The sequence below is a fragment of the Mytilus trossulus genome, chromosome 10 (assembly GCF_036588685.1).
Source record: "Mytilus trossulus isolate FHL-02 chromosome 10, PNRI_Mtr1.1.1.hap1, whole genome shotgun sequence".
Classification (NCBI taxonomy): domain Eukaryota; kingdom Metazoa; phylum Mollusca; class Bivalvia; order Mytilida; family Mytilidae; genus Mytilus; species Mytilus trossulus.
The window spans coordinates 5,327,145-5,348,540 of NC_086382.1; the positions used below are offsets into that span (position 1 = coordinate 5,327,145).

The following is a 21,396-nucleotide window of genomic DNA, read 5'->3' on the forward strand; positions in this document are numbered from 1 at the left end:
TATCCACATCTGATTCACGCCATCTCTAGAATATGCAGTTTCACAATATCTTTGAAGCCAATCTTTGATTGCTGATAAAATAGATGTTAATAATTTAGAACGAGGTTTCGTGAAGCACTTGGAAGACCCAGCAATATACCATTGTTTGTAAGGACACCTATGCAGTTTAGGTATCCAATACAGTGCTGGAAGATCCAGTTCATCATCTTTGGTTGAAATTCCAAAGGAACATTGAACAGACCTATGATTATCCAGGATTTCCTGTCGTGAGGGTATAAATGTTCCAGTCTGTGTTTGCTGCCAGTAGCTGGCATTTTGAAATATTAAGAAGATTTTTGCATGGCACATTTTATAAATAAAAAGCACTAAAGGGTAAAAATAGCATTCTCTTTCTAATGAGAACTTATACATTAATATTTCACTGTATAGGATAGCCTAGCCAATAACGTATTTCAAATCAAGACTTTGAAAAGACATATTTTCATATGAACATAACTGTATTTAGTTTCAAAGACTATTATGAAAAAAGAACGATAACTTGAATTCTTAACATTATCGTTGGTATTTATACAATGTACAAATTCATGTGTCATGTACAATTTATGTAACTGTTTTTGTATTTACTCATACAGATCAATTTACAACTTAAATAACAAAGTATGTATTACATTGGAAAATTTCGTGAATAGTTCATGAATACATGGAAAAGAATTTTATTAAAAAAAAGAAGTGTGAAATATGCTATCAAGCCGGCACATAAAGGTTTTGATTGCATGAATGTCATATATACCTCACAAATCAATTACTAGTAATATACATAAACAATTGAGTACAAATAGTTTGAGTGGGTATTTTTCACGTTCGCAGTACGATTCTGTTGTGGTTTCAAAGATTCAAAACAAAAAGTCCCTAACCAAATGGCAAAATCAAAAGCTCAAACATATCAAACGAATGGACAACAACTGTCGTATTACTGATATGGTACATGCATTTGCTTATGCAGAAAATGATAGATTCAACCTGGTTATAAAGGTAACTGATCATCTCACTTGTATGACAATCGCATGGAATTCCATTATATTGAGAACGATCTGCAAACAAATAAACAGACATAATAGGTAAAATATCGAAAATAGGGGTACAGCAGTCAACATAATGTGTTATAATCTTATTTACTGAAGACAAGTTGAACAAATGCATCTCCTAATCAATGACCATTAAAAATTCGTAACATCTATGGCAACGGAACCGCTAGTACAAGGCATTACAAGGCTGACTCCGTCGGGCGTAGCTAGAATTAACCAAGTCGAATTGTCGCTTTCAAAAGTGGAAGTTCGTGGACCTCGGGCCACTGCTTATTTGCACCCCTGTTTGCAAATTGAAAAGATACGAAAACATCGTCTTCTAATTTGAAATTGCCGCTAACAGCATGAACAGTTGAACTTATTATATAATAGACTACTGACGTAGTTGTACTACGTATTGACGACAAACAATATTCCTACGACTTTTGCCAATTGGGAAATCTAAAAAACTTGTCTTTAGAGATTTTCGATGATTAAATATATTACATACAATTGTTCTTTGACATCTTAGCCAAAAGCACAGGTCATAATAAACTACACAAGAATTCCTAATGAGCACTACTTCCTATGTGTAACTTCAAAACTTTTGGATGATTCGACGATCATTTAAGGTTTTTCTGGTCATATTTTTTGTAATCCAGAATAAAAAAAGTATTAAAAAAATGTTCAATTAGTTATATATAACATAGTAGCCAGCTAGATAATAACAATGGGAAGTATTTCAGCATTTATTAGGTAGAACACAAATCTAGGGTACTCGCATAATGCAGCTTGGCTGCATAAAAACCAAACAGTACACAAAACATCATAGAAAACAAAAGACTGAGAACCACTAACCTCAACATAGGTTACGGGTAGTCTCAGGTGCACCAGAAAGGTAACAAGGTAACTGCAGATCCTGTCCCACATATGGCACCCGTCGTGTTGCTCATGTTATAACAAATAATTCGGTAGGTCACATTTGGGGAAAGGGGAGGGCATCGTAGTTTGAAAATTTGAACATACGGGTTGTCATCCGTGAACGGATATTTTATAACGGTTCATATGAAAAGTTAATGTAATCAAATCAGATCACCTGATCTAGATGAACATTTAAAGGAAAATATATAAATAACAGCAGTCATGAATGTCAGTAAGTAACACTGAATGCATAGGTTGAACATTTATCAGTAAAGTTTCTTCAAATTTAGTCACTATCAAAGATGTTTTTAAATGATAACAGATGTCGATAGAATGTACAATATATAATAAAAGCGAAACACACTGCCTTTTTATCAAGAAGAGCAAAACTCAGTAGAATATGACGAACAACTAGCAAACAGAAAAGTGATAACAATTTTAGTATATAAGCTAGCAATCTAACATACAGTAATTATATGTAGCCATCTAAAACTAAACACTGACTACAGAAAATTTTCTATGTGTCAATGTTTGAGGTTTATCTGTAGCCCATCAGTATCAATATGCACACAGCTCAATAAACGTAGGAATAATGAAACAAATCCTGGATGGTGAATGTCAATTCATAATTGTTTATGTATTTGAACCTCTTGACAGCTTTTTTTTTAAAATGTTTCCCCTGTTTTTCCATCTTTCATAATGAACCCATAGGAAAAAAGATGTCTAATGACTATTGTGTCATTGGTTAGCTGGATTATTGGCGTATATCCTACTTTCCTTTACTCACTGTACAGATACTACAATTCGATTCATTTGACATACATTTTGGGTTTAACAATCTGGAACTCATGCATTTAGAAAGACACTTTGGTGTTGATTTTTGTTTTGTATGTGTGCTTTGATATCTGTGTCATTGATGTTTACCCAACATCTCTATTTATTTATATTGGGAGAAAAATAATCAGGTAAGGCATATAAAGTAACAACAGGTAAAACCATTTTTAAGTAAAACTATAATTATTGCAATACATGACAAGTGTAAAAATATTATTTTGAGTACATAATATATATCAAAATATGATAAAACAATATATATATAATTTAATTATCACAGTTTGTTATTTTCCTGCCTAGATAACAGTGTACAATACATCTTGATTTAAACCCAAATCAATCTTCCAATTATAAAACGCGATAGATAAAGGTGGCTTAAGATTTTTTTTAATATTTTTTGCAGTTGGCACCTCCTCCATTTTAAAACCTTTGGATCTTCCACTGTAATCATGGTAATCAATGCATAACCATTAAAAAGAATTATCACTAACATCAAGTAAACTACTTGTTATATATAAATCCAATACAATGAATGATTCTTAAAAGAGATAATTAAAAGCTGTATACACAAGTAACAAATTTATGACAACATGTTTTTTTATAAATTATATAAATCAAAATAGAAAATACATAATCGTTTATTATTGATTTTGAAGTCAGTATGCATGTTTGACCCTCGGTTTGACCAATATCAATAGTGGGTAAGGAACTTAGGTTGCCATGGTATGGTATATGATACGAATTTGTCATAGATTTTACTCTATCCATCAAATGTTTCATCAAATTTGTTATGTTTTATTTTGTTGATCAAAATAAAATATAGCTTTTTTTCTCCATAGTGACTGCAAAATTTTAATGAGTTATCTTCATAGCATTCTTTATGCATTATTCAGATACTTCCATGGTTGAAAATTTATCCTTTGGTCTATCAAGTCATATTTGTCTATTTGTGATTCTCAACAAATACCAACATTGATATAATAAGATTTGTTATACGTGCCAATGAGACAACTCTCCGTCCAAGTTACAATTTATAAAAGTAAACCATGAGTGATGTGCACAAATCCTCTATACAAATATCTTTGAATTCAATTGGAAGACAAACTATATATAAAGGTGATTTGGCTGTTCAATAGATTCCTGAAATATATATTTTAATAACATTCAGATAAATATTAAATTAAAAAAATGTAAACCCATGACACAGTCTGAAACATCAATATGCATGCAACTAGAAATAAAAAAAGATATTAATTCAATTCGAATATGTTAAACAAGAAATAGTTTGAGTAAAAATTTTATTAAACATGTAAAAATTATTTTTTTAAATAAAAGACGAATTTCAGTTGAGTGAAACACTTTTCACCTTTGAGTGTAAAAAGAAGGAAGTTTGATAAGAACCAGTATTTTGAACATTGAAAACCAGAGATTGATTTTTTTGAGGAAATTCACTTTCCAAAAACAATTTCAATCTTTGCTATTCAACCAGCTGAATAAATGTTGTTTCAGTTAACTTATAAACTACATCCCTTTTAAAATGGAAGGGCTTTATAGTTATCAAAGATACCAGGCCAAACAAGTACTAAGTTGAAGAGCATTGAGGATCCAAAATTCCAAAAAAAATGTGCCAAATACGGCTCAGGTAATCAGTATGCCTGGGATAAGAAAATCTTTAGCTTTTCGAATAACTCAAAAGTTTTATAAACAGGATCACATTATTGATATTCATGTCAACACCGAAGTGTTGACTACTGGGCTAGTGATACCCCCGGGGACGAAACATCCACCAGCAATGGCATCGACCCAGTGGTATACATAGTTATCAAAGGTACCAGGATTATAAATTAGGTCGCCAGACGCGCGTTTCGTCTACCTAAGACTCATCAGTGACGCTCATATCAAAATATTTATAAAACCAAACAAGTACGAAGTTTTTTATAACACCAATCAAGTTAACAAAGGCTAGCACATAAATACAATGACAGGCTTACATGTAAACACAAACCAGAACTGAAATCATAAAATTAAGAATGGAAATGGGGAATGTGTCAAAGAGACAACAACAACCGAAAGCCAACAATCCCACATCAAGATTCGTGCTTCGGCTGGCCCTAAACAAAAATATGTACTACTACATTGATGATGGACGTCACACGTAACTCTGAAATATATAAGAAGAAACTAAAACTAAAAGCATACAAGACTAACAAATGCCAGAAGCTCCTGACTTGGGACAGGCTAAAAAATGCAGCTGGGTTGAACATGTGTTTGAGATCTAAACCCTCCCCTATACTTCCAGCCTATGTAGAAAAAACAAACACACATCAATAAGCACAACAAAAAGAAGTACAAGTCCAATGTCAGAATTGGTAACAAAAGAAACTAAACAAAATGACAAGGATACATGAACTAACAAAGGACTACTATAGCAGTTACTGACATGCCAGGTCCGGAACCTGAATTAAACTTATTGAAAGACTATGTCTTCATCATATTAATATCAAGAAAAATTCCGCCCGTCAATGGTTTCGTAACAAACCATCATGAAATGCCAATAACTAGTTTTAGAATAAATGTGTTTATTTCCGATTCAACAAACTTACAACCTTCCTATTGCTTTGATAAAACATAAATAAAGCTGATTTGTTAATAAAAAGCAGAGCTTTTGATGGATCCTACCCTTGGCTTAAATATTAAAAAATCTAATTAACTAGACTTAGACCCTGTTCACACTAGCATTTTTTTTTATCAATCTAATTTGAATCAATCTAAATAAAACCAGTTAGCGTTCACATTATCTTTAATCATATCGATCTCTATCGGTCTAATATGAACCACTGCGTTCACACTACAATTAAAAACGCAATCGATCTAACCTTTTTGCCCGTAAAACTGTAAACACTGTGTATAAATAGAACTGATTTATCAAAAGCATGTGCTGATACATTGATACACACACTTGGAAACAAAATGGAAAAAGTTATTGTTTCTCTTGAATCACAATTTAAAATTTAAATCCTGGTGTTAATGCAGTTTTCTTTAATTTTGAAAAAAATAGCTGTATCAACGAAGTTACAACACGACGCCGGAAATACTGCGGTTCCTGTAAAGTAAAAAAAATCAACATAAGAAAAGAAGACACAGATTTCGCAAATCTATGCTATGGCGAAGACAACATGTTTACTGTTTATTTTAAAGGTCTTTTAACAGAGAAATATGGGCTAAACAACGAACCTCTGAGATTGTTTTGCCGCTATACATGCGCATACGTTATTTTCGATTCAATCGTACTAGTTTAAAAGAGGGACGAAAGATACCAAAGGGACAGTCAAACTCATAAATCTAAAACAAACTGACAACGCCATGGCTACAAATGAAAAAGACAAACAGAAAAACAATAGTACACATGACACAGCATAGAAAACTAAAGAATAAACAACACGAACCCCACCAAAAACTAGGGGTGATCTCAGGTGCTCCGGAAGGGTAAGCAGATCCTGCTCAACATGTGGCACCCGTCGTGTTGCTTATGTGATTACAAATCCGGTAAATAGTCTAATTCGGTAGGTCACATCCATGAAAGGGAAGGGGATTGTAGTTACGACGTAAGGAACATATCCGATATCATTTGTGAAACGGTTATTCCATAACGGTCAACCAACTCGTGATGGCGATCTCTGCGTTCACATCTAAAGTAAGATCGGTTTACTTTAGATCGATTCAAACTAAACTACCTCTTTTGGTGTTTTAGTTTAGACCGATTGAAGATCGATTCAATACGTTCACATTAACCCTTAAACCGATCTAAAGTGAACCGGTCTAGTTTAAGTCGATAAAAATGTCCTAGTGTGAACGGGGTCTAACGGTCTGATTAGGACCTGATATTATAATGAATTTGAATTGCCTTATCTGTATTTACAAGATTTTCCGTTTGTTACTGCTTATATCTAATGTTTAAACATGACTTAAAGGGTTGACCGGGTAAAACGTTCATCAGAGGAACAGTTACTTCACTAATCTGTAGTCATAACCATAAAAATAAAAATTTCCATCATAGATGGTCCACCTTAGATCCATGGTTTGTGTCAATATTTTGAATGGCTGACAAAGAAAACTATGCAAGATTAACAATCTTTTGGCAAGCCGTTTGGAAATGATTATAATATGACGTTTTTAATACTTTAATTTCATATTTGTTTGCATGAAAAGTTGTGTCTATCAATCAACATACAATCAATCTACAAAGCCAATGCTTTCAACATGTTTGTCGTGAATGAAATTCATTATAAAAGAGAATTGAAAATTGCCACAACTTCATCGTTGTAAAAAAATGCTGAGGTTGTTTTTTTCATATTTTTTCTATAACCAATGTACTTCTTTTGAACAATTTTATGTTAATTTTTATATATCTTTTAATCTGTTATTTCTGTATTATAAAGGCTATAAGGTAGTCTGACAAAGCTCTCAATTGTTGTCTATCAGGATTTTCTGTAATCATCCATATGATAAGCATTCACATTTCATTTCCTTATTTCTACATCATTCAGTTGTTTCTATAAACATCATGTTTGCCCATTTTTTTACAACCAAAACTAAATAAATAAAGCTGTTTTGTTCAACCATTTTTTAATTAGTTGTTTCATTCAAAATTATTGTATTGAAATATCAGTATGTTTTAGATGGTAAGTAAAAAAAGCTTTTTTTATATTGAAAGAAGTAAAATAACAAAAATACCGAAATCCGAGGTAATTCTAAATGGAAAGTCCTTATGCAAAATCAAACGCTCAAACACAACAAAGGAATGGATAACAACTCTCATATTCATATAAATCACTGTAAATTGGGATATTTTGTTGTAGTCAATGCAGATTTGTTTTCAATTATATAATCAAACAATTAAATTTAACTTTTGAAAATTCTAATTACCCCCATCAACAGATAAATGTTTAATAGTCTGTGTTTACCTTCTATATCCAGAAGAAATAACATGCAGTGCCAACCATTGCTATAACAGTGACAGCTATGTCAACATACTTTGTAGGTTGTCTCTGACTGTTGTTTATCCTTTGTTTCTATAATAAAAGTAATATATGGCATCAGTCTACTCTGTTTTACTAGCAAGATTAATCAAAAGACACTAAATGGTTCTTCCAACTACTTCTTTCTGAAAAAAAACCTTGTTTGATGACCTAAATTGCTGATAGTACTATATTTAGATAATACTTTTTTATTTTTTCAGATTTCACAAGTCCTGGCAAAGATGTAAATATCTGTTTTTTTAATGCATTTCCTCATTGAATAATTGGAAAGATCTTTTTTATCTTATTCCTTTAAAAAGTTAAGGTTCACTTTGCCTGTTTTTTTTGTTTTTTTAATTTGGTAAATAGAGCCACCATTGTTCATGTTGCTAGTTATGTGAATATCAAACATCAAATTAAATTGTAAATGGTTTTTTCAAGTCACCTATCCTTCTATTTAAGGTAGTCACCACCAAATTTTTGTTATTTACAATTATATATCAGCAACTAAACATTTTCAAATGAAAACAATGTATACAGAAACATTCTGAAAAATTTACAATAGTAGAAAAGTGCAATACCAAAAACAGGTACTATCTTGCCAAACTGCCCTCCAAGCTATCAGGAAGATTTGTAAATCTTAAAAACCTGACTAAATATAAAATCTAACAATTAAATACAAGAACTATAGTATGAATGCCAATGAGACAGCTCTTCATCCAAGTCACAATTTATAAAAGTGAAACATTACAGGTAAAAACTAAGGCAACCGTAGTATACCGCTGTTCGAATAAATTAATAAATCGATTAAGAAAAAACAAATCCGGGTTACAACCCAAAAATGTAGGAAACACATTAAATATAAGAGAAGAACAGCGACAAAGTACGGAGCCTTGGATCACACCAAACATCAAGCTCTAAATGTCCCAAACAAATAAAAGCTGTAAAAGAATTCAAGTGGGAAAAACAAGTCTTATAATGATGTGTTTGTCCCAGCTGGATATCCCTGGCCTCACAACTTTTTGGAACTTTTGGTCTTCGGCGATTTTCAACCTTGTAGTTGTTATGGCTTTCAAACTTTTTACATCTGAACATAGTTTTGTGTGGACGTAGCGCGCGTCTGGCGTATACAATATTTTTTAACCTGTTATCTTTTGATTGCTATTATTCGTTGATTTCTCTGTCCTATAATTTCTCCCATTTATCTGTTTATTCATTGTAACCCTGTCGTGTAATGTTGTCATTTTAATGTTATAATTAACACTGCCATTAAAGCGGGAGGTTTGACATGCCACAAAATCAGTTCAACCCACCATTATTTTTCATAAAATGCACTGTACCAAGTCAGGAAAATGGCCATTGTTATATTATAGTTCGTTTCTGTGTATGTTACGTTTCGGTGTTGTGTCCCTGTTGTGTCGTAGTTCTCCTATATTTGATACGTTTCCCTCAGTTTTAGTTTGTAACCCGGATTTGTTTTTTTCTCTATCGATTTATGAATTTTAAACAGCGGTATACTATTGTTGCCTTTATCTATATATATATAAAACAAGAAACAACGAATCCTTATGAACCACATCAATAAACGACAACTACTAAACACCAGATTCTTGACTTAGGACTGGTGCAAACAATTGCAGCGGATTTCAAAATTCCAATGGACCAAACCTTCACCCTTATCTGAAACAATAGTGTAACATTACAATATAGAAAGACACCTTAAAAATATCAATATCAAATTAAATATCAATATGTATTTCCCTTAAAGTGTTTACAATATTCTTTACTAAGTTATGTACTTTCTATTATCACCAAGGTCAATGATAGTACTTCAAAATACCTGTCTTGTATTTGATATGCTATTTAGTCTAATACTTCGTCTAAACCTTTCTGCATACTGTAGAAGCATATTCATCACCATACGTTCATAAAATCCTACATGATTCATTGCGACAATGCTGACAACATTCAAATACCCTCGAAAATATCGGTAAGACATTTCAGTTTCCAACGCACTGAAAATTATTCAAAGTAATTAAAATCTGAAAACAAATTCAACAAATTATACTGGTGATACTCTTTTCTTCAAAATCCTCCTTTTGTTGCCTTAACCATTTATTGTTAATGTGTCAGTGTTTATAAAGTAATCTTTCTTTGATATTTCCTTGGAGATTTGTATTTTCGTTATTTTACTTTTTACTATGATATTATAACAGACAACTTTCGAGTTTGATGCATGTCCGTCAAAAACATTGGTTTTATTGAGCATCATTCGTTAAGGGGCATCGTCACTTCCGTTCCAATGTTTAGCAAGTGGTTGGCAAACTATGATGCTATTTTACACGAATTATTCACTGCTGTCATTATGGAATTGTAATTAGGAACCAACAGAACAAAATTTTTTCTAGTTTATCCTGAACACTTACAATCACTACAACGCTTGATAAAATTGAGAATGGAAATGGAGAATGTGTCAAAGAGACAACAACCCGGCCATGGAACAGACAGCATCAGTTGATGAACCTTATTTGTACAGGGATACAGACGATCTCCTCTATCTGGTACATGACGTCATAAAGGCGCTCATAATTGACGAGTTTTTTTTCACGAAATTCAATAATTTTACATGCATTTATCATTAAGTTTACTAAAAAATTAACGAAAATGCAGAATTCATTAAAGCCATTTCAGAAAAAAGCTGCATTAAATTATGCCATCAAAATTTCAAATGTCAATTTCACTATCCTATCTTGTTGCATTTTTTTGCAATAAAAACCTCACAAAAACAACTGAATTTACATTTCATGACGTTGTTATCATGCTTCATGATAATGTCAATTACACAGTCACATGAAAGAGAAACTGTCTTACAATTGAACAAAAAAATTAGATAAGAACCAAAAATTAACCCAGTTTTCAGACGTCAGTCTATCGTTTTATCGTAAATATTATTTCAAGAATCCACTGACCACTGTGTTATCTTAAGATAACGTATATTATAATTTTTAAAATTTAACTTATTACCTTTTATCTTCACAATATACAACTGCGCCATGAGCCGTCGTATTTTCACAGAATAAGTTCAATATCTTTTCAATGTCATATGAGAAATTATATAAAAAAAAAATATAATTGGAGGTTTTCTTATTAGATATAAACCAGTCACCAAAGTTAGATGACAACTGCTCAAAGCACTTAGGGGATATTGACTGAAATCTGAAAAATCACCCCTTTTTATGAATAAAATGCCATAACTCGATAACGTAAAATCTAAAATTTACAATAATCGGAAGGCATTTCATGTCAATAGATATAAATAATTCATTTTCAGCTAATGATCGAAAATTGGAAAATCCCTTTTTTACAATGATTAAAACGCCATTACTCGGAAACGCAAAATCTTAATTTATAACTAGAGGCTACAAGGAGCCTGTGTCGTTCACATGATATCTGTATTTACAATTGATGCATTAAATAATGCAACCATTGTAATTTTACTTTAGTTTCAGAGATATTAGTCAAAATCAGCATTTTCCCCCCATGTTCTAAACACCAGCCCAGTAGCCAGTACTTCGGTACTGGCATGAAAATACGGATTTGTTTGTGTTATTAAAATTGCTGTTACAAAATGATAGAAATTATTATAAATTAAGGAATGTCTCTCCCTCATGCAAAGCTCTGATTCCTTTCACGGATTTGGCTATACTTTTTGGACCTTTTGGATTAAAGCTCTTCATCTTTTATATAAGCTCTCGATTTCAAATATTTTGGCCACGAGCATCACTGAAGAGACATGTATTGTCGAAATGCGCATCTGGTGCAAGACAATTGGTACCGTTAGTTTTATTAATTCTATTTTATAGCCATATCTGCCATGTTGGTTGGCAGGCGTTGATAGCCTTGATATGAGGTCACTACAATGATATATTGACCTGAAAGAAGTATATTGACTGAGGGAAAAGTCTGAGACCCATATACTTCTTTGGGTCGATATATATAGTTATCCAAAATACTAGAATTATAATTTAATACGCCAGACGCGCGTTATATTGACCTTTATAAAAGGCTAAAAAAAACAGATATTACCAATTTCCGATTATATTTGTGTCAAAATCGTCAGTGAAATAAATTTGATCAATTGATTTAATTGGAATTTTAAAGATATCATATTGTCTTCTAGACTATAATAACAAATTAGTTGTTATTTCATTTATTTTTTATGTTTTTTTCATCTTATATGTTTTCGTTAAGGTTTTCTTCAAATAATCGATCATAAATATATATCTTTTTTAATCTTTTAACAATATCATGAAATTCATTACATGACGTCACAAAGTATATCGTTTTTTTAATTATTCTTAAAATAACTGTGCAATATGATTTTTTTCTATCGTCCGTTTTCTATCTATTTGGCACAACTTTTTGGAATTTTAGAACCTCAATGCACTTCACGTTGTACTTTTTTGCTTTATAACTATTTTGATCTGAGCGTCACTGATGAGTCTTATGTAGACAAAACGCGCGTGTGTCGTTTTAAATCATAATCCTGGTACTTTTGATAAATATCTATCTACCTTCGAAAATTTGACTAAATCAAATCAAATTAGTTAAAATATACGAATTAATAGTATTTAAATTAAAAAGTAATGGCACGTTATTGTTAATTGATGACAATAAACTTGCTGATAATTTATTTAGATTCAATTAAATATATATTATGTCTTGGGTTGGTTCATTTTCTTATTCAAATTATTGTGACTTCTTTTATTTTAGGTGTTATTTTTCATAGGAAGATAATGATAGACATTTGATGGTTCTTGAGTATAATTAAATAGTAATATCAAAATATAGAACGACACCGATACAAGAGAAAGCCAGATGCTCCGCAGAGTTCGAACCCTGAACATTGGGACAAGTATGGACACAACATTCAAGCTTGACACAGCTCTGAATTTGGATGTGATTAAATAGTTGACACAACACAGGTTTCTGACACATAATGAATGTTGTCTAAGAACTTAAACTTAAAACTTTTAAAATTTTTAAATTGGATATTACCTATTATGGTCAAATATCCAAATTTCCAAATACATGGTTAAATTCAGCATATCAAAGAACCCCAAGAACTCAATTGTTGATGAAATCAAATAAAGTTCAATTTTGGACCCTTTAAACCTCAATGTGGACCAATCTGATAATTGGGCCCAAACATCAAAAATCTAAATACATGGTTAGATCAAGCATATATCAAAGAACCCCATATATATATAATGTTTCTTGAAATCAAACAAATTTTAATTTTGGACCGCAATTTGGACCAACTTGGAAACTGGGCCCATAATAAAAATTATAAGTACATGTTTAGATTCAGCATATCAAAGAACCCAAATGATTCAATTTTTGTTGAAATAAAACAAAATTTAATTTTGGACCACGATTTGGACCAACTTGAAAACTGGGCCAATAATAAAAAATCTAAGTACATGTTTAGATTCAGCATATCAAAAACCCCAAGAATTCAATTTTTGCTAAAATCAAACTTAGTTTAAATTTTAAACCCTTGGACCTTAACGTAGACCAATTTGAAAATAGGACCAAAAATTAAGAATCTACATACACCGTTAGATTCGGCATATCAAAGAACCCCAATCATTAATTTTTTTCATTTCATTCAAAGTTTAATTTTGGACCCTTTGGCCCCTTATTCCAAAACTGTTGGGACCAAAACTCCCAAAATCAATACCAACATTCTTTTTATGGTCATAAACCTTGTGTTTAAATTTCATAGATGTCTATGTACTTATACTTAAGTTATGGTGCAAAAACCAAGAAAAATGCTTATTTGGGCCCTTTTGTGGCCCTTAATTTCTAAACTGATGGGACCTCAACTCCCAAAATCAATCCCAACTTTCCTTTTGTGTTCATAAACCTTGTGTTTAAATTTTATTGATTTCTATTTACTTATACTAAAGTTATTGTGCGAAAACCAAGAATAATGCTTATTTGAGCCCTTTTTATGGCCCCTTATTCCTAAACTGTTGGGACCAAAACTCCCAAAATCAATCCCAACCTTCCTTTTATGGTCATAAACCTTGTGTTTAAATTTAATAGATTTCTATTCACTTATACTAAAGTTATAGTGCGAAAACCAAAAGTCTTCGGACGCCGACGACGACGACTACCGACGACGACGACGCCAACGTGATACCAATATTCGACCAAAAATTTTTCAATTTTTGCGGTCGTATAAAAATAAATAAAACATCTTCTCCACAGTAATAAAAAGAGTTTATTTCGAATGTCAAGTTTAAACATTCGTCGATTTTTAAGATTGTTATCATGAATTGAACCTTCATACGATTGTGGATATTACTGGCAGCAGTAAGTCTGATCTAGTCAATATATAAGTTCCTGCTGTAACATTATAAAATCAAGGCATTGGCTATATCAGTTCAAATCTTTGATAAAATAAACATCCATAGGCCAATTACATGCATTTTTCATTTTGACATTATAAGGACTTTCAATTTTCTTTTTCATCATAGCAAATGCTTACTTAAAGTTTTAGAGTACTAATCTTATCATACTATCAATCAAGTGTTCTTTGTTTGATTATACATCACGTCGAGAGTGAAGATTCTTGACAATAATTTGAATTAAGTGTGATATGAAATCTACGACTGTAACACTACTTCTAAAAAAATTGTAAGGGTTCCGCGGAACCCAGTGTCTCGCCTATTTTTGCTATAAATGGCAGGCTCAACAACAATGAGGAAAAAAATCAATAAAAATATTCCTCTTGTTACTATTTTATGATTGTAAGAAAATCTAAGTCCATTTAAAAGTAAATTACAGAAAAAACGGAGTAATCTTTTTACAAACTTTACTTCTGGATACAATCTTATGATCATAAATAAGCTTCTGTCCAAGTTTGGTACAAACCCAGGATAGTTTAAGAAAGTTGTTAAAATTTTAAAAACTTTAACCACAGAGTGAATGTGATGGTTCCCCGCAGAAAAACTAAGTCCATTTAAAAGTAAAATATGAAAAAAATAGATTTATTTATTTACAAAATTTACTTCTGGATACTATCTTATGATCATAAAAAAGCTTCTGATCAAGTTTGGTACAAACCCAGGATAGTTTAAGAAAGTTATTAAAATTCTAAAAACTTTAACCACAGAGTGAATGTTTTGTTTCCACGCAGAAACTAAGTCCATTTATAGTAAAATACGGAAAAAATGGAATTTTATTTTTACCAAATTTACTTCTGGATACTATCTTATGATCATAAACAAGCTTCTGTCAAAGTTTGGTAGGAATCCAGTATAGTGTTAGAAAGTTATTAAAATTTCAAAAACTTTAACCACAGAGTGAATATTTGTTGACGCCGCCGACTACGCCGACGACGACGGAATGTAGGATCGCTTAGTCTCACATTTTTCGACTTAAGTCGAAGGCTCGACAAAAACGAAGTTTTAATAGCAATATAAAAACAGCTAACATTTGTAATTTGGTCTATCTGTGCACAAGAGTTATTTAATTTCACAACTTCAATTCACAGAGACTTAATGAAAACCAATCTTTGCAAGAATCATTTACCTATATAAGATTTTTTGCTCACCGTTTTGCAATATTCAATAAATATCTGCAACTTACAGGTCGATCTCCAATGTCCAATAATATAAAAAACCAAAAATAACTTCTATTTGTTTCATCACCTATGATACGTGCAGTACGTCCAAATTTTGCAATTTCTGAATATGTCCACATATCTCCACATGTAGCATATACCTTTCCAATGTTCATACTGTAATATAAAAATATAAATAATAATACATTCAATATGTCTATGTTTATCAATCAATCAAAACAACTTTGACAGCTTGAGCAGTACTATAAATTCATTACTGTAGGTGGGATATCAATTTTCAAATCTTAATTAATTACCTTTTATTTAACTTTTACTTATTTTTCAGATATGTCTTGTCATTTATATATAGTTTTACTTAATTTGGGGATTAATTAAGGATAAATATTGTACTAATTCGAGGATTAATTTAGGATAAATGTTGTACAAAAAAAAAACCTTCAGTTTTAAAGCTTTTCTCTGTCCCTTAAACATTGACAATATAATTTCATTTGAGATTTTAAGCAATGTATTTCTACAAAGTTTTTATCTATGTTTTTATTGTAAGACAAGAGTAGATTTGAAGGGTGCTTATAAAATCGGTATACGTAGTGAACGCTGTGCATTATGCAGAATATAGCACAGTTATAACAGAGAGGTGTTGCCTATGTCGTATGTTGAACGATCTTGAATTCATGTCTATAAAAACTGTTAACTTGTGGACAGGATGTTGTGCCACAAACATTCGGTGTCAATATTTCTTTAGTACACCATATCCGGATTTCGACAATAAATGTCTCTTCAGTGATGTTAGGGATCGAAACGGTATTTGGAAGGCCATATAAAAAGTACCCTCATTTTTAGAGAAAGTATATATATATATTCATTAAATAAAATAGTAAAATAAGTTAACTAGAGGCTCTCAAGAGCCTGTGTCGCTCACGTTGGTGTATGTGCATATTAAACAATGGACAGATAAATTCATAACAAAATTGTGTTTTGATTATGGTGATGAATTTGTAGATCTTACTTTACTGAACATTCTTCTTGTTACAATTATATCTATCTATAATGAACTTGGCCCAGTAATTACAGTGGAAAATATTTTCTAAAAGTCTACAAATACTTATGAAAAAAGGGCAATAACTCCTAATGGGGCCAACTGACCAGATCGGTCGTGTTGACTTATTTGTAAATCTTGCTTGCTTACTTGCTGAACATTATTGCTGTTTACTGTTTATCTCTATCTATAATATTAAACAAGATAATAACCAAAAACAGCAAAATTTCCTTAAAATTACCAATTCAGAGGCAGCAACCCAACAACAGGTTGTTCGATTCATCTGAAATTTTCAGGGCAGATAGATCTTGACCTGATTAACAATTTAACCACATGTCAGATTTGCTCTAAATGCTTTGGTTTTTGAGTTATAAGCCAAAAACTGCATTTTACCCATATGTTCTATTTTAGCTATGGTGGCCATCTTGAATGATAAACCAGGTCACAAGACAAATTTTAAATAAGATATCCCAATGATGATTGTGGCCAAGTTTTGTTTAATTTGGCCCAGTAGGTTCAGAGGAGAAGATTTTTGTAAAAGATTACTAAGATTTACGAAAAATGGTTAAAAATTGACTAAAAAGGGCAATAACTCCTAAAGGGGCCAACTGACCATTTCAGTTGTGTTGACGCATTTGTAGATCTTACTTTGCTGAACATTATTGCTGTACATTGTTTATCTCTATCTATAATATTATTCAAGATAATAACCAAAAACATCAAAATTTCCTTAAAATTACCTATTCAGGGACAGCAACCCAAGAACAGGTTGTTCAATTCATCTGAAATTTGCAGGGCAGATAGATCTTAACCTGATAAACAATTTATTTTCATGACAGATTTGCTCTAAATGCTTTGATTTTTGAGTTATAAGCCAAAAACAGCATTTTACCCCAATGATCTATTTTTAGCCATGGCGGCCATCTTGGTTGGTTGACCAGGTTACCGGACACAATTTTTAAACTAGATACCCCAATGATGATTGTGCCCAAGTTTTGTTTAATTTTGCCCAGTAGGTTCAGAGGAGAAGATTTTTGTAAAAGATAACTAAGATTTACGAAAAATGGTTAAAAATTGACTAAAAAGGGCAATAACTCCTAAAGGGGCCAACTGACCATTTCAGTTGTGTTGACGCATTTGTAGATCTTACTTTGCTGAACATTATTGCTGTACATTGTTTATCTCTATCTATAATATTATTCAAGATAATAACCAAAAACAGCAAAATTTCCTTAAAATTACCAATTCAGGGACAGCAACCCAAGAACAGGTTGTTCAATTCATCTGAAATTTGCAGGGCAGATAGATCTTGACCTGATAAACAATTTATTTTCTGACAGATTTGCTCTAAATGCTTTGATTTTTGAGTTATAAGCCAAAAACAGCATTTTACCCCAATGATCTATTTTTAGCCATGGCGGCCATCTTGGTTGGTTGACCAGGTCACCGGACACAATTTTTAAACTAGATACCCCAATGATGATTGTGCCCAAGTTTTGTTTAATTTTGCCCAGTAGGTTCAGAGGAGAAGATTTTTGTAAAAGATAACTAAGATTTACGAAAAATGGTTAAAAATTGACTAAAAAGGGCAATAACTCCTAAAGGGGCCAACTGACCATTTCAGTTGTGTTGACGCATTTGTAGATCTTACTTTGCTGAACATTATTGCTGTACATTGTTTATCTCTATCTATAATATTATTCAAGATAATAACCAAAAACAGCAAAATTTCCTTAAAATTACCAATTCAGGGACAGCAACCCAAGAACAGGTTGTTCAATTCATCTGAAATTTGCAGGGCAGATAGATCTTGACCTGATAAACAATTTATTTTCTTGACAGATTTGCTCTAAATGCTTTGATTTTTGAGTTATAAGCCAAAAACAGCATTTTACCCCAATGATCTATTTTTAGCCATGGCGGCAGGTCACCGGACACAATTTTTAAACTAGATACCCCAATGATGATTGTGTCCAAGTTTTGTTTAATTTTGCCCAGTAGGTTCAGAGGAAAAGATTTTTGTAAAAGATAACTTAGATTTACGAAAAATAGTTAAAAATTGACTATAAAGGGCAATAACTTCTAAAGGGGTCAACTGACAATTTCGGTTCTGTTGACTTATTTGTAAATCTTATTTTGCTGAACATTATTGCTGTTTACAGTTTATCTCTATCTATAATATTATTCAAGATAATAACCAAAAACAGCAAAATTTCCTTAAAATTACCAATTCAGGGGCAGCAACCCAAGAACGGGTTGTTCAATTCATCTGAAATTTTCAGGGCAGATACATCTTCACCTAATAAACAATCTAATCCCTGTTAGATTTGCTCTAAATGCTTTGGTTTTTGAGTTATAAGCCAAAAACTGCATTTTACCCCTATGTTCTATTTTTGGCCATGGCGGTCATCTTGAATGGTTGACCGGGTCACCGGACACAATTTTTAAACTATATACCCCAGTGATGATTGTGGCCAAGTTTTGTTTAATTTGGCCCAGTAGTTTCAGAGGAGAAGATTTTTGTAAAAGTTAACGACGACGACGGACGACGACGAACGACGACGGACGCCGGACGCAAAGTGAAGGGAAAAGCTCACTTGGCCCTTCGGGCCAGGTAAGCTAAAAAGTTAACAGTTCCATTCAATCGATTTCATCCTTCCATTGGGACTCTCAGGATAACTGATATGGCGTCGTTCACGTTAAACGACGCCATATCAGTTATCCTGAAGAGTCCCAATGGAAGGATGAAATCGATTGAATGGAACTGTTAATTTTTTAACTTATTTTACTATTTTATTTAATGAATATATACATCTGCACATGTGAAATATATTTTTACGCCTATATATAGCAGGGTTAAAGAACATCAGTTGTTCGACCTGTTAGTCAAATGCGTTTTGTTTAAATATACTTTTTCACTTTTTTGGTCTTTTGGAAAATGTTGTTTGTGCTGTTTTTAGACCCTTCTACAACGAAATTTGTTTGACATGCACACGTATAAAAATTGCGGTTTTTATCCAACGCAATCATAGGTTTGAACGTAGTTTTCAATTTAGACTCGTTTATATATATATATATATATATTGTAGGGTTGTCACTGACTCAGACGTACTTATGAATATAATTATTTTCTGTGACTGCATCTTACATTAATTTGTAGGATCCTTTACTATAGATAATTTAGCTGATCTGTAACAATAACATCTTCATGCCTTATATATCATGTACTGTAGTACGCCGCTAGATTTAAACTGACGTGGAAAGGTAACACATGCCCACCAAAAGCCCTTTTTATGAGAGCCCAGGTGGTCGTGTGGTCTAGCGGGACGGCTGCAGTGCAGGCAATTTGGTGTCACGATATCACAGTAGCATGGGTTCGAATCCCGGCGAGGGAAGAACCAAAAATTTGCAAAAGCAAATTTACAGATCTAACCTTGTTGGGTTGATGTTTAGACGAGTTGTATATACATTATGTACACAGCCATGTATCACCATCATTGATGGCGATCCGATGGATACATCTGTTGTAGGGTTGTCACTGACTCAGACGTACTTATGAATATAATTATTTTCTGTGACTGTATCTTACATTAATTTGTAGGATCCTTTACTATAGATAATTTAGCTGATCTGTAACAATAACATCTTCATGCCTTATATATCATGTAGTGTAGTACGCCGCTAGATTAAAACTGACGTGGAAAGGTAACACATGCCAACCGAAAACTCTTTTTATGAGAGCCCAGGTGGTCGTGTGGTCTATCGGGACGGCTGCAGTGCAGGCGATTTGGTGTCACGATATCACAGTAGCATGGGTTCGAATCCCGGCGAGGGAAGAACCAAAAATTTGCGCAAGCAAATTTACAGATCTAACATTGTTGGGTTGATGTTTAGACGAGTTGTATATATATAACGCAGTCATAGGTTTGAACGTAGTTTTCAATTTAGACTCGTTTATATATATATATATATATATATAAATGTCTAAGAATATAAATTAAACACACTAATTAATACATTAAAAAGTTCTATTAGATGTTAAATAGAAATACGCAATATTTCGCTAAACAAATTAGCTTCATCAGGCGTGTGCATCTCTCAAGGTGAAATCGGATGCATGACAAAAATATTTTTGTAGCTTAATCTATACAAGAGTTGAAGAAGAGTGTAAGATATTGATTTATGTTGCATAAAATATGTTTGTAGCTAAAACTACGTGAAGTTGGAGTAAGAGTTTAACACATTTATAGATGTTCGATTAATTGTATGAATTTCTATAAATTTATTTGTATTATTTTGAGATAATTATGGTTTTGGTTTGCTTTTAAATCTGTTTTCGTCTCTCTCATTGAGTCCATCAGGTTCAAGAGTTCGTAACTGGTGCATCCAAAATCTCTCTTTTTTGTCTTCCTTGTGTATCCCAATCTTGATTTTTCTCAATGATTTGAAATGTGACGTTTTCAAAATCATGTCCAGCTCTTAGAAGGTGTCTTGTAATTGGGCAGTTCCTTTCTTTTGAATAAAATGACCGATGGTTATTTAGTCGGATGTTAAATGGTGTTTCTGTTTCACCAACATATTGTAATCTGCAAGTTCCACACGTTAGAACATAAATGCAATTTTGCGTTTTGCACTTTGATGTTATAAATATGTTGTAATTTTTCTTTGTGACTGTGCTGAAGAACTGGGTTTCGAAGTTGGCGACTTTACAGCACTTACAACATCGAAACCCAGTTCTTCAGCACAGTCACAAAGAAAAATTACAACATATTTATAACATCAAATTGCAATACGCAAAATTGCATTTATGTTCTAAAATCTGCATCCGATTTCACCTTGAGAGATGCACACGCCTGATGAAGCTAATTT

At 32.3% G+C, this 21,396-nt stretch overlaps 1 long non-coding RNA gene across 1 annotated transcript; it reads right to left on the bottom strand.

The window, feature by feature from the left end:
* Positions 1 to 2,987: 2,987 nt before the first annotated feature.
* On the bottom strand, positions 2,988 to 15,565 carry LOC134686000 (uncharacterized). The gene is made up of 4 exons (XR_010101499.1): positions 15,462 to 15,565; positions 9,678 to 9,852; positions 7,784 to 7,891; positions 2,988 to 3,959 (listed from the first exon to the last, which is right to left on the bottom strand). It is a non-coding gene; the product is annotated as an uncharacterized LOC134686000 (long non-coding RNA).
* Between the last annotated feature and the right edge of the window lie 5,831 nt (positions 15,566 to 21,396).